Genomic DNA, 16,163 nt, shown 5'->3' with positions numbered 1-16,163 from the left:
ATATTTACGGTTTTTTTAAAAAAAATTTTGGATTATATTTTAAACATTTAAAAAAAACCTACATATTTAAAGATATCTACAGATTTTTTTATGAATCAAAAATTTAATTTAAAAAAAATCATAATAAATTATATCTAAAAAAATAAATTCTATTAAAATTTTTTTCAAGAAATATATTAATTAAAGTATTTATTTATTATTTTATTTTGATACCGATCTACTTTAAAATAATCCGAATTAGATATAATTAATTTTAGCATAGTTCCTTTCCCTTCGTAAAACTTTTTAGTATAGTATTTCAGCTCACTTAGCGATTTTATATTTATTTTCTTTTTGGTTGTAAAAAGATGTCATTTCAATGCTTTTTTATCTGCGGTAAAAATATGCAAGGGCCTCAGTTGAGTAATACAGTAGCTGCGGCATCATGACAATGTCATTTTTGACCAAAAACGTTTCGTTATCATAAAGAGTTTTTTTAGAATATTTCACGCAATTATAAAGTAAAACTTTTAATTGACTGTACAACCCGAGTAAGAACATTGACATTCGATCGAACTTGGTGTGCTTTTTTTATTCAGTTCAATTGTGACGATTGGACCTTTGTTTCAATACCATGATTATACACCTGTAAAGAACCGCTTGAGCAATTGCAAGTCTTTAGCGATTTTATTTGTCAATAGCTTCGCAATTTATTTCTTCTGTGCCGCCTCTCTTATCTCTTTTTATTATTTTGCGTCTTCTAGTTCTTCTTCATTTAGATGTAAGATATTATCACTTATCAATACTTGCACTACTTTACTGCATTTTATTTCAATTTCAACCCAAAATTTAAGCCCAATTACTTGTTTTATTATTTTCAAAATAAAGAGCGTGACTAAATGCGTTGTCAATGACTGGTGTCTAAGAGTCTCAAGTTGATCTTTGGCGAACGGATGATCCGAGAGATCGGCGAACGAGGCCCCGCCGGTCGTCATCTAATGTGTTGCTTAAAGTGCCTTCTAATTTATTTATTATTAAATAAGCCCCTCACATATTCAAAGGCTTAAAAAGTCATTGAAGAAGTGAATAAGTTCTTGTGGTGCCGCTCTGATCTCTGATCTGCTAGTGACGCTAGTTTCTGTCGTTGACTAGCAAATACAAGCTACGAATACCATTCTATCGACAATTTACATACAACAATACATATTTTTTTATTATATTTAATATTTAATACCTTTTCATATATGCTGATTAAACATGTTTGCCTTTCATGTGATTCGCCAGACTTTTGTACCGTTGTTAGTCCAATTTAATTTGCCGTTGAACATATTTTCCGTCGTTTTCATAATACTTTGCCCCATTGAAAATCTGCATTTAAAGCGTTTAGCTTTCAACGCAATTAATTCTGGCGCAATTGGAAACGAAACGGTGTTATTGCAATATTATTGCAGTCGTTCCGCGAGCACGTTTCCGTATCGCACATGCCGTTTTCGCTATTTTAGTAACAAAGGGGAGCATTGTGAATATTGCGTACACACATACAGGGTGGACGGAAATGCCGATGTTTCCTGGGCTAGATGAAAACTGTGGTACTTATCTGATGTTGGACGTTAATCGAGCGAACGAGATGTAAATCGGTTTTGTCTGGATGTTTTTTTTTTATTATGTATGTATATACATATTTATAACTGAGCTTTGGGTTGCTTTTATTTGAATTTTTTCTACTTTTTTTAATAAAGTATGTTCAAGGTAACAATATGGTATAACCATGTTCATGAATTGTGATATCAGTTTATTCTTAAGTGTTTTTTTTTTCTTGCTTTTTTATCGTGTACAAAAGGCCATGAATGTAATTGAACTATGTTTAGTAGTTGCTGCATAATATTGTATTTAAAATAGTGTGAGTTAAGTGGCAATGTGAGCAATTGTCAAATCACGGTCTCAGTATTAAGCGATGATCCGAGAGATCGGCGGACGAGGCCCCGCCGGTCGTCGTCTTCCCGTCGCGGTCCGTTCAGGAATATGTTGCTTAAAGTGCCTTCTAGTTTATTTATTAATAAATAAGCCTCTCGCCAATTCAAAGGTTAAAAAAGTCATTGAAGAGGCGAATAAGTTCTTGTGGTGCTTTTCTGATCTCTGATCTGCTAGTGACGCTAGTCTGAGTTAATCGCCTTTTCTGCCCTCTTCCAGTTATAGTCAAGTGGTGCTCTTCAAATGTTTGTCGCGTATCTTTAAGATGATATGAAGAGACTTTTTAGTGGCTATTTCATGGAAGGACTATAATATTTTTTCACTAAGCAATAAATTCTCGATTTAATTATAATACACTGAAATCTCTTTGTAACGAATATCGATATAACAAAATTTTCTGAAAAACGAATCTTCAATTTGTCCCTGAAATTTTTTTTCATTGTAACGAAGACTGATCTCAGTTTAACGAAATATTTTGATTCGAATTTAAGAATGACGATAGAATTTGACACACTATTTCTCTGTATTGAGTTCGTCCTTGACTTGGCGTATGTCAGATGTGTTCATAAGCGACATTCAAGGTGTTTTGCCGACCCTTGAACTTTTTTTATAAAACATTGTTCATTACAGTATCCTTAGAAACTGAATGATGCTGTAATAATATGGAAATTAAAAATAAAATAAAAATATATCACCTTCCTTATATTCAATATAACGAATTTTTTGTTCGGTCCCGTGACTTCGCTATACTGAGATTTCACTGTATGTATATAAATTTATTTGTAATAATTACTAAACAATTTTATTAAGCGATATAAAAAATTTTTTTGGTTATTTTAGTTTAATAAACAAAACATATCCTATAATTTATAGATGCATAAAATATTTGTATTCTTCTTTATATAATATATAAAATATACACGTCCTAAATAATCGTTAGCTATAAATATAGTATGACATTTTATTAGTCTGATAAATTAGCTATGATAAAATAGCTTGTTATTGAAGTGAATTTACCTTACGCCATTTATTTGTAGAATTTAGATTATTTTTTTAGAGGCATAAAAAAATATTTATTGCACATATAATGATTTAAAATTTAAGTACAGTTCTTAGATTAAAATAATTTATTAGTAAATACACCCCAAAGTTATGTCCACGTTATTTCAATTTCGGTTATATAGATGAACTTTCGATTTGAATACATTTTTTTCACATTCTATATTATTTTTTGAATAATGTATTTTTCCTCACGTGTGTATTAAATTATGTTTTTTTGGCTTAGCAAATGTATTATATAATAAAAATATAATAATAAATAGTAGAAATATATAATAGCGAAAGCTCGTGATTTTAAATCGAAATATGTTTCAGAAAGTGGACGTCTTGCATTTTATGGTCTTCCGCAGTCGTTCCGTTGGCTCTTTGAGCTTTGATCGCGAAAGCTAAAAAGCTTTCGTAAGAAGAAGCGAAAGCTCGCTCGCGTGCCATACACGTGTCCGTCCAGCTGAGCCACGTGTCAAACCATCTCGAATTTCCCCCATGTCGAGGTGGCGGCGCGCGACCGATACAAAACAACCAGTGTTGCCAGTTTTAATTTTTAATTTCGAAATATTTAATTATGCTAAAATGTCTCAAATATAAGTATGACCCATATTTCGTACGGTTGAATAATCGCTCCGCACGTGTCTTATTTTTTTTTATCAATTTCGGATTATAGAGTTGTATGTTTATAGTATGAAAATAAAACGGAGCTTTCATCGTCGTGGAGCTTTTGGCATTTCCGATATTTTTATCATTGTAAAAAATAGATTTTTTTGGACCTATCGCAACACAATTTTATATTAAATTAATAATGAAATGTGCGAACCAGCAGCTGTTTCAAAAAGTAAAATTTAAATAAATATTTTCATAATTTTCTTAATTAATTTTGCATTGAGAAAATTTTCTTGGTCAAATATATTATACGATACATAAAAAAGCTTTCTTGTTGATTCTTTGAATTATTTTTTTAAGCATTAAGCTTAAACATTCTTAAAGTTTAGTGTTGTATTTACTAGTACAGTATCTTATAAAAAATAAATCAATATAAAATGCATCAAAAATAGTACAAAATGAATTGAAAAATATTTACTTTTTATTATATTTTTAAATTAGATATTATGTTCTTAAATAATATTTGGATGTTCCTCTACCCGTGGAATTCTATATATATATAGCTGAAAAAGTTGATCTACTGATTATTGAGTACAAAATTATTATTTTTATAATCACCGAAACTTATTTAAAATGCGCATTAGAATTTACATACCCAATTTTTGCTGTCTCTGGTCTCTCAAGACCAGAATATGAATTGACCCGTCGCGATTTTGGTCTTGGAATTTCGGGGACTCAACGCTAGGCACGTGCATTGGAATTGTTCCAGTGTGAATCGATCCTAGACGACGCTTATTAACTTCTTACACGACACGGATACGATTTTAAAGTTTCCAAAATAAAAAAATAGTATTTGATAATCATTTTTATGCTAATCTTAATACAAGCTTGTAAATAGCAAATTTTATATCAGAAAAAATGATAAAAATATTTCGCAAAACCACACTAACCCACTTATTCGTATATCGGTGACTATGGTAAAAACATCATTAAATTTAAATACAAGCAAAAAATGCTATAGCACATATTTTTTTAAAGGCTAAAAAGGCAACATAATAATAGTTTTAGATCTTTAGTGAAATGTACTTTTGCTTGCTTTTTTTTAATTGTACTTAACCTAATTTATCTAGCTTAGATTATAATTTAAATTAACATCAGTGAAATGGAATAAATGTCACTTTTTATTAAATGGAATAGATGTTACTTTTTATCAACTTATATATACTTCAATGACTAAAAAACGACTCAAGAAAATTTTACTACCCTATTATCACTAAAAGCAACTATCCAAAAAATACACGAAAGTGACAAAACATTTCTCGTTAATTCGAATAAATCAATCAAAACTTTATGGTTAATGATTGATCGTAAAAACATGGAAAGTTGTAAATGAATTTATGAACATAAAATAGACACCATTGAAAGTAAAATATCAGCTTAGAATTTACATTGATTTTTTATGCTATACGTTTTGAACTACACATTTCAGCTAATTTGCTAGTATTTTGGTTAATGAACGACAATTTTTCAAAACAGGATTATATTATTAACAAAGCTATGATGCTGTAAAAAGTTGATTACGTTATGTTAGTTTTATTGTGAACGATCAGTTTTGTTTTAGTCTATAAGTCATTCTGTTTGTTATCAATAAAAAATGTCACTTATCTAATTATATGATTGTTTTATAAAAGTTTCGTAAAAAATATACTTTGTCTCGTTTTATTAGGATTATTATCAGTTTAGATTTGATCAGAAATAATATTTAGAAAAAGTTTTAGCTTAATAAAGCTTAACATATTTTTTTAAATATTTGATAAAAAACATTTTTGTGTTAAAAAATACATTTTATGTATTATTTTTATATTTTTAAGAAAATAAATGTGTATATAAATTAATTTCTAATATTAAATTTATGAATCATTTTATCTTAAAAATAGTTAAATTTTACTTCGTACTATTTAATTTCAGTAATAATTCAATATACTGTTTAATAGTCTTTTTTTTAAATATATTTGGAAAAAATCCTTAATTATAAAATCCAGATTTTTTAACTCTGCTTATTTAAAATTTTATTTCAGTTACTATTAAACATATCAACAGAAAACGTAATGAATATATTTTTAACCCTTTCATAAAAAGTAATTGCCATCTATATTACATAAAAAATAGTTTTAATTTTATTAATCATTCTATTATTAAATCTCATTGAAATAAATTCATATAGACAGCTGGAAATATATTTAATTTCAATACTATTATTAAAATTTTCATCAATATAGATTTGATAAGAAAAAGTTTTCACTCGACAAAGTTAAATATTTTTTAGTGTTTTTGAGGAAATGTTCTTTGAAATTAAATCTTAAAATCCGTCAACTTTATAAGTTGTCAAATTTCTCAGATATTTACGAAATAATAAAATCAATATTGAACTTTTTTAATATCTGTATTATTTGATTAATAAAAAAATAGCAATAAATATTACTATAACATAAAAGTTAGCTTAACTTAAACTTAATATCGAGGTCATTTTAATACTGTGATATGATTGAATGATATTTTTTTAAGCAAAAAGTCTTATTAAATAATATTTTAGTTAACAATAAATATATAAGACTGGATCTGGAAAATGTATCGCCCGCAATTCACCGCCAGCAATTAATCACTAGCAGTATACCGCCGCGCCGCGTAAATTTTTTAAGCCTTGATTGGATCTCATTGAGGCTCACCAAAAAATATCACTGTGTCACTCATATCATCAACAAAGCTTTAGTTAAATTATTAACTATAAGGAGGCGTAAAAAAATCCACCTTAGTATAAATTTATTCTTTTTTAGTTTTCGTTATTATATATTTAAAAAAATAATTTAAATTTATATCCTTCAAAATGAAAGAAGTAAAAAAGTTTTTTCAAGATAGTTGGACAGTTTTCTGAAACGACGTGAAAAATGTCGATTCCTATCATACAATCAAACTGGACACCGACGACGGTCACACTGTATGACGCGCCAGACAGGTCTGAATCGGATTTATTTGCGTTCATTCCGTTAGTCATGTGCGTTCGCTTCACTTCTGGTAAATTCCCCGGTGCGGCCGGGAGGTGACGAGCGCGGGCAGCTGCTGCCGGCGCCGAAGTGAGGTTATGTCGTGTGTGCCAGCAGCTGGACCGCATCGTGGGCGTGCTGCTGCACGGGCCGCCTCTCATCGGGCCATAAATGGACTCGTGCTATACGACGCTAGCGTTGCCAGCTCGGCCGGGAAATGGATATTTCGTTGTTATGGCGGTAATTCTTCATGTTGAGAAGTACACACAGATTCAACTTGAAGTGCTCTACAATATAGAGACATCCGAGCTGCCGAAGACATCTGTTGAGTCAACTGTATATGCGTTATATCTGTTGACTCAATGACTTTTTATCAATCAAATGTATAATTCTATATTATTGTAAAAGCTACTGAGAGTATTAAGGGCGAACTAATATAAGCCCTAAACTTTGTAAAATATAATTTGTTTATACGATTAATTGATGCGGCGGTATACTGTTGGCGATTAATTGCTGGCGGTGAATTGCGGACGATAGATTTTCTTACTCATACTTGACATTGATTTTAGTCTGGCATTTCAAAATAACGAACTGACATTTTATCTGTATTTTAAAGATATTTTTATCTATCGAAATAAACATATTTAAAATACAAACCTTATATACTTCTATATTATTGTCAAAGCTACTGAGAATTTTAAGGGCAAACTAATATTAACCATCAACTAGTTATGTGTTATGAGCAACAAATAAGTAAGGTCAAAACCCTTTCAAAACTATTCGTTTAAATGTAAAGGTCAGATGAGTGTCAGGAAAGAATGCGTTACATGTTGAGTACGTCGTTAATATTCTAAAAGCTTTTGTTATTTTTAATATCCATCCGGCATAGTGCAATTGTAATGATAAATAGTTACTTATTTTAATTTAAATACGTATCGCATTAAAATATGGATTAGCTATATAGAATCTTTAAATCGTGAAGCAGTGCTCCGAAACATTTTCTCATCCGCACACACCAAAAGTAATGATCAGGCCTCCCGAGAGGAGGGAGGAGAGGGAACAAATGAGTCGAGACAAGCTAGTGAGACGCTTGGTGGAATCTAGTTAGAATTTTATTAGATTATATTACAATTGAGACAGACGATAAATGGCGAGATGTTTTCTCTGAGCGGCGGTGGAGAATCTGGCGCGGGGATGATGGCCGTGGGAGGTCCTCAAAGATCTTGTAGGTGGCGTGGCAGCGACAGTATAGCGGAGGATGATCCCTCTCTGCTATGGTGGTGCTCGTATGGAGGAGTTCCTCTCGGGATGTGAGCGCCCATTACAATATATTGTCAGCGTCTACTGGTCTCCTCGAGTATCTGCTGGAGTCTGCGAGTGACTGATTGTGACTGCCCTCTCCTCATCGGAGTCCAGGCTTAAGTATTTAGGGCTACAAAGCTTGGTGACCATTCACAATCATGCAGCGATCATCCAGCCAAGAGATGTACTCGTTTCTTAGAACAGCGAAATACTTATACGCCTTTAAAAAGCTACATTTGCTTGATGGGCATGGTCAAAGGTCGTATACTGCAACGGAAATATTCTGGATCTGGTGATGACCGTTTCGTAAGAAATAAATATTCTTTCTTTAATATTTACAGTAAGAACACTTGCGTGTTATTTATGTGATTTCTTCTGGTCGTCACGAGGGCTATTGTGTAGTCTCAATCCTTTACGCTATTGTCTTGCTTCATTGTTGATAGATGATCATTTTGATCACAGTAAATTAACATGAATTTTAAGAAAAAGACCCCACAAAAATATTGTTATACGGTGTTATACCAAAAAGTATTTAATCTAGATAACTGATGTCTCATTGTATCTGAAGTCCATACAGATCGGCAGATCTAAGTGGACCAACAACACGGTTTTCGTTTGCGTCGTTTAATGGAAAGCAACTTTTAATTCAAGTAACCCGTTGCTTAATGAAAGTAACTCTTGAAGTCAAACGTCCCTCCATTCTATAAACTAGGTTGGTGTAATATATTCTGACTTTTAAAAAGCATTTGAAGCAAAAAGTTTTCTATAAAGTTTTTTATGAAGTACCGCAGTATTACAATTTAAATTTTATAAAATATATGTGAATTAAAAAAATATAAAGTAACCTAAAACGAATAATATGTGCATTAAAATAAGTAAGTTGTGCATTAGCGTTATTGTGGTTTTTGAAACTGCTGTTTTGTGCAATATACTTAATTATTCAACTTATGATCAGTTAGGTTTTTATTATTAAAGTACTAAGTATGTAATCATAGTTTGATGAACCTGTTTTAGATTCACCAATGTTAATTAAAAGGTCCAAATATGTTGCTTCTGCAAAGTATGTGAATAGTATTGCCGGTTAAAATAGTGGTCCATGTACTTATATTTTATCTGGTAGAGTAATAGTGAACACCCCATGAATAAACATATGCAACGAATCTATTTCAAATGAAGATTATATAAATTGGCAACAAGATTTACCTTACATAAATGGTTTTAATGACTTGTTGCATAATGGCCCAAGCCAAATAGTGTTTAACTTTGGTCGATAGTTACACCAATTCTAATGCACAGCTTATTTATTTTAATGCACAAATTATTCGTATAAATATAATGTTGCACAATCAAATATGTTTTATTCAACATAAATACATCTATTTAATGCTCATTTTTTATGGAACATAGTATTTATTTAAATGCACATATCTCTTAAAATAATTTCTTGTTGAATTGCACCTGTTCTAATTTAGATCCTATGCTTTTTATTATATATATATATATATATATATATATATATATATATATATATATATATATATATATATATATATATATATATATATATATATATATATATATATATATATATATATATATATATATATATATATATATATATATATATATATATATATATATATATATATATATATATATATATATATATATATATATATATATATATATATATATATATATATATATATATATATATATATATATATATATATATATATATATATATATATATATATATTATATTTAAATGACATACATGCAGATTTTCTGTCTGTACAAAAATTATCTAAAAATGTCACATTGATACATTTTTCAGATCTTATGCCCAGAAAAGTGTTCTGAAAGCTTAGGCGAAAGTGTTTTAATCAGAAAGGCGTAGAATATTCTCGGTTTTATTATGCGGAGCGCGTGTCACTTTAACGATCTATTTGCAATTCGCATCCTGTACGATGTGCTAGTTTGTAGCGTCCTTAAATATGTATATAGCTTCATTGTATACAATCCTAGCTAAAGGATGTATCGCCAGTTGTTTGAGAGGATTTAAAGAAATATTTTACAAGGTGAATTTGGATAGTATTACTGTTTTAAACGTAGCTTGTATTCAAAGAAGCACTTTGAACACTTGCTGAGGGGTGATGTATGACATTTTTCAGTCACGATTGCGTCCCTTATTCTTGACTGTTACGGCGGTTATCCTTTCTTTTACACGAATTATTCTGATTTACAAAGAGCCTGCCAAACACAAGGGTGTTTTCGGCGATAGCTGCGAGGAGTATATAAGTGCATGTTTAAGTTGACGTATAGCTGAAGGCTATCATGACATATTGAAAAAATCTGACAAATAATCATAATAATAATGTAAAATAAAATAAGTTTTGTAGCGATTAAAATATAAATTTATTGTAGAAAAATCTAATGATTGAACTGTAATTTTGTATAATTTAACTCAATTTTATTGTTTTAAAAAATACTGAATGGGATATAAAAAGGCACTTGAAAATTTCAGTGCTGCTACATCAAAGCATAGGCGGACAATTATTGGTTGTATCCTGTTTTATAGTCAATAAAGAAAATTGAATAAAATTTCTTGTCTCTTCTTATAATTGAATTATTATAATGAAGTTTTTAATATTATTATTTAATAACATACAATCAAAAGCATAATTGTCACATTTTTCTTTTTTTATATACGTATTTTAAAAAATCATAGAGAAAAGCTTTAAAGCTGAAACGATAACAAAGAATATTAAGAAATAACTCAAATTAAATACAATTATTAAACGGACTGAACCTTTGTTGTACTAATTCGACATTTTTGGCAGATTATATTATATTTTAAGCCATTTCACATTTGTTGTGCTTTTTATTTATATTAATAGATCTACGGGCAGGCAGCCAAGCGTTTTTGAAAACATTGTAGATTTTATTATCAGTCGTTAAACACACGGGGGTCTTCAAAAACAAGTAGGCGGAATCAACAGTACAATGTGCTTAAATTGAATAAAAATACGCAATATAATATTATTTCAGATACTAGATAGATATAAATAAAATATCTCATTGAAATTATAATGTACACCATGACTTCATAGGATCGATTATTTTTCTTTTTGTTTCATTGGTGTCAAAGTTTAAAAAAGTTTGACAAATAAATGTCTTGTCTCTGATGTTGTTCAATATCAATACCGATATTCCAGTAAATATTTTGATTCTAAAATAACGTTATTTCGGTTTTAATCAAGTCCTTCTATGGCAATAAAGCTATCGATAGTTTTTTTTAATACATCGTTTGGTAAGCCAAAACATTAAATATGCCTACCTGAAATGTCTACATGTAAATTATTTTGTATTTTCAACTATAATTAGTAGATATGCTAATTAAAAAATATTATTTGCTGTAACACTTTTTTTCAGTTTTACAGAAATCTGTTTTGCTTCTCGAAAGTAAATAACAAACGTGATATTTTTAAAATACTGTTATATCGAACTGCTTCAAAAAATAAATCCTAAGTAATTAAAGCACAATACTAGAATATAACTATCTGAAAACATTACGTCAGTTCGCCATCAATATTAATGAAAAAATATTGTATCAATAAAATATATATATTGACACATACATATAAATCGTTGCACAAATATCAATTTTATATAAAAATAATATCCTTGTCATTTGTAATTATTTAATGTGTTTTTTATTATTAAAATAGGGTCATTATATTAGTAATTATATATTTATTATTTTTTGCAAATACCTAAAAGTGCAAAAAAAATGAATTATATAATTTATCCTCAAAAGTTTAAAATAATTTGTTTATTAAGGACTGCAGCCGATATTCTTCCCCATGAGTTTCTTAATTTTGGAGATTTACTCAAAACACCTGGAACGTATCAGGACTAATTAATATGAAGAAAGTTTTATTCTTGCTATATAATGCAATTCCTTATATTAAAATCAGGGCTATAAAGTCGTTGAAAATTTTTCCCGATTCCTACTTCGTATTTAAAAATTTCGATAAGATAATTTTTAAATATTAAATTTATTTTTAATTATTTTATTTATTTATTTTCATATAAATAAAAACCAAAAATAATTATAATAATATTTCTTAGGATTAGTGCCGTGCCATTATATGTGTATTTGATTAAGTGCATAATAATTTTTGTGTACGTCATATTACCGACTTAAAACGGATGGCACAGGACGATTTTTTAAAAAAAATATTTGTCGGGGTGGAAAGGGTTAAAAAAGAGTCAGAGTCGGTCAATTTTTTACGACTTCAAATCTGAATACGCTTAAAAAAACTTCGACTCCACAACCCTGATTAAAAAACACTTTAAGGAAAAGTTCATGCATTATTTCACTTTTCATATTATTACGAAGATAATTCTCTAATCAGCTATAATCTTTTTACGGGATTAAATAATCAATTTTAAAATGAAGATTATAAGCTTATTTACATATTTATAAACTTCTATCTCGTTCGGAAAGAGTTTCATTAAGTATAATTATTTAATGTTAAAAAAAATATACGTGAAAATAAACTAATCTAAAACGTATAAAACATTATATTTTTAGATTTCAGACTTCAAAATAAAAAAAATAGATTTTTCTAATTTAACAAAAAGTCTCGAGAATAATGATTGTATAGAAACCCGTCAAATATGTACAAGAATAAAATCGTAATTAACTGGTGAAAATTTAGACAAATTAGTTGGTAATGTTACTTATAATAAAAATTAATTTCAATGGTCCAATTGTTTGTGTATTTTTGCGAATTTTATTTATTTCCTGAATTAATAATATTTTAAAAATCTTAATAATAGGAAACAATGTTGTTATTGAAATAATTTTATATGGGAATCTTAAAAATACTATGATATTTAAAGCTGTTAGAAGTTATAAATGTATAGTCATTGTCAATTATATGAGGTACTATTGTATATAAGGAAAATTATCTACTACTTTAGAAAGGACCCGAAAAATATGTTGGAGAAGTAAAGAGTCGTAATTTACATGGTTATCGAAAATAAGATTAAGGTCGAAATAACGCAGTTTGTGACGTCTTAGACTAGTAACAATAAAGTTGCGGGTTCAAATCCCAGCAGCAGATGCAAATATTTATTTATAAAAATGCGCTATTATTAAAAACCGACCCCATATTCTAAGTGACATATTTTTATAATAAATTATATCACACAATAATTTTTAATTAATAATATAGATATCACCGATTCCCAGATTTTTAATCTGGTGGTTTTTACTAGCTTGTCTGATTGATTTTCCTAATTGGTACAGATTTACCCAGTTGTAACGCATTGGGCTTACGCCTGTCAGGTTACAAAGAAAGATAAAAAAATATGATTTTTAAAGCTAATAGCAAAAAATAAAAAATAAAATATTTAATAGCTTATTGATTGTTTATTATTGACGGACTGTAAAATATATTTTATTGATAATGTATTTCTTCTCAAACTATATTGTTGACGATTTGGCATTATAATCTCTACGAGAGCTGACTGTCAATTGACTAGGCTAAATATTAAAAAAAAACAATATAAATATACGGATTATGCATGTTAAAGTGATATATGTTTTGTACGCTACTGTAAAATATTTTTATTTATTAAAACAATAGTATTTACACTATGTATACCCAATTTTATTGGACGCCACTGAATTTTTCTATGATTATTTTATTATATGTTACTTTGTATATTGTTGTGTTTCTCGGAAAAAATATACGGTTGTCGCATTAAATATACATTCATCATATCTGACGTTTTTGTCTCGAGATGACTGAAAAGTCTGAGAAGCTTTTTTCCGAGAGCTTTATCCTCGCGTTTATAAGAAGTACTAACATATAATATAATACACAAGCTTTATAATATATTATCGCTATTAAGTCAGGAAGTTTTATGAGGGTTTGTCGCTCGTCGTGATTACTTCTTGTCTAAATCCAGGTGTTTCACGCGCTTCTCTAGATTGAAAAGCAGCTGCTCAATTTATAAAGCTCCATATTCTGTGGTAATCCATCAAAGTGCGATCGTCGTTGTTTTGAACGCTTTTCCAAGCCAAAAAAACTATATGAAGTGCCAGCGAAAAAAGTGTTTACACGGGAAGTAATGCGATAGTGCGTAATTGACGCTGCCAACAATTTTCATAAAAAAATTCAGAGAGATAGTGTTGCGTATATCAGACTTCTATTTCTGTATCAATTTTTCCCATGACATATAGTAATATTATGATAGCAATTTTCAATGAGATAAATGGATCATAAGAACTACATATTTATATATGTATTAAATCAACATTCTTATTATATTATGCATTGTGTTTCTCCACGATTCACAATAACACAAATTAATTTAAACACTCCTATATTTCAAGATAATCTTGAGAGCGAATAAAAAAATCTGTCATGCGGCTTGTACATAAGTGAGCTAATAATTTTGTGCACCAGACAAAACATGCTAGTTATAATATAAGCTTATTAAAATTATCATAGCTAATAATTCTTAGTCTACGTAAATAATAAACAATATTTTTCACATTGCAGCTCTTTAAATTTTCGTGATTTTATATAAAAAAAAAACAATTTATATTTAGGGGATAGCGAGGGCTATTCATTTTTTATGACACGATAACCCAAGATAGACCTTTGCCTCCTCCAAGAATTTTCTCCATAGTGAAATATCCAGGTTTAATACTTTTTGCTTTTATAATCCGTTTTTTAAACAGACAGGTAATTAACTTGTCGCATATAAGACTGTAAGTCTAGAAATCGGTGACATATATATAATTAATTATAAATTATTATGTGTATTATAAAATATAATTAATAGATGTTACTTGGCAGCTTGGGCCGTTTTTTAATAAAGCACATTCTTATAAATACAAATTGAATTTGCTGTCGTGGCTCGAACTCACAGCCTCCGGATTACTATTGTAGATCCGACTTTATATATAGTACTTCATATGTTTGCCGATCGATTGTTATATCTATTATATCATGTCAATTTTTTTATCTTTAAACGTAAAAATATGTTCATAAAATCAATCAATCCAGCAAAAATAATGTCTGATTCATCAGATCCTGCATTGTCGTTGTATGCTAAAAGTATATTTTTACTTCATTAGCATTTTAGGAAATAAGTTATATCTCCACTCTAGCTACATTTGAGCTTTTAACCTATGTCAAATTTGATAGAAGGACATCTCCATAATTATTAATATGTATGTATATAATGTATCCCTCTCGGGACTTTTTGTTACTAACATGTTCCGAAGTTTAAGCGCTGTATCAGTATTATTTTTCCCTTATCAGCGTTGTCAATGCTTTTGTTTAAAATATAATGTAAACATAATTTTCCTTACGTCACATAATTTATATTTAAGCAAAAATAAGAAATATAAATAAAATTTCTAACCCAAAAAATAAAACTTTTTTATAAGGTTGTATGGGTAAATTCACTAAGCATATCGCAGAACTTAAGTCTAAAAGGCTTGCTGGCATTGCAGCCCTATAACGGATATGTAACAGAAAAAGCGCAATAGCACACGAAAGAACATTAGATAATTAGATCGTACGCTTGCTGGGTGTGGAGTAACGCCAGTAACTTGTCATTTAAATCACACCAGTAACTCGGCATTCATATTAATAAATTAAACAAACTGATTAAAATAGTATATAACAAACTTTTGAAAACTTTATAGTATTTATAAAACCAAAAATCAAGGATCATTGCTATAATCATACCAAAAAAATATTTCGCAATATTAAATGATTTTTGTTATGTAGATATGGTTTTTATTTATGATACAATTATGACTATTTTTAACTTATATGTACTATGTTTAATAGTATCGTATATTATACAATTATAAAAATGTAAATATGAAATATTTTTAAATATAATTAAAATGTGTTATAAACAACACATTTTATAAGATTTAAAAATATTTCATATTTTTAATATTGATTTTAATATGCGATATTATAAAACATAGTACATATATGGTCGATTTTAAAAATAGTTTCATTAAAATCAATAAAAATAATTTCAGTATAATATCTATAGCGCCGTGTCTCAGATGGATGAATGTTATGGTTCGGTAAGGATGCTCCGTGAATAATACGACTGTATGATCTTGTAGTTCTAGCGACTAATATTTTATTCTTTAAATTGCAT

The 16,163-nt window shown here is 28.8% G+C and overlaps 1 protein-coding gene across 43 annotated transcripts in view; it reads left to right on the top strand.

Moving 5' to 3' along the window:
* Mef2 (myocyte enhancer factor 2) overlaps positions 1 to 16,163 on the top strand; it is a 268,497-nt gene that overhangs the window by 89,222 nt on the left and 163,112 nt on the right. The window lies entirely within an intron of this gene.

The sequence above is a fragment of the Plectrocnemia conspersa genome, unplaced genomic scaffold, assembly GCF_051122295.1.
Source record: "Plectrocnemia conspersa isolate PC_06_02 unplaced genomic scaffold, ASM5112229v1 ptg000008l, whole genome shotgun sequence".
In the NCBI taxonomy this organism is placed as follows: domain Eukaryota; kingdom Metazoa; phylum Arthropoda; class Insecta; order Trichoptera; family Polycentropodidae; genus Plectrocnemia; species Plectrocnemia conspersa.
The sequence above is the reverse complement of the archived record's forward strand: the minus strand, read 5'-3'. Positions and strand labels throughout refer to the sequence as shown.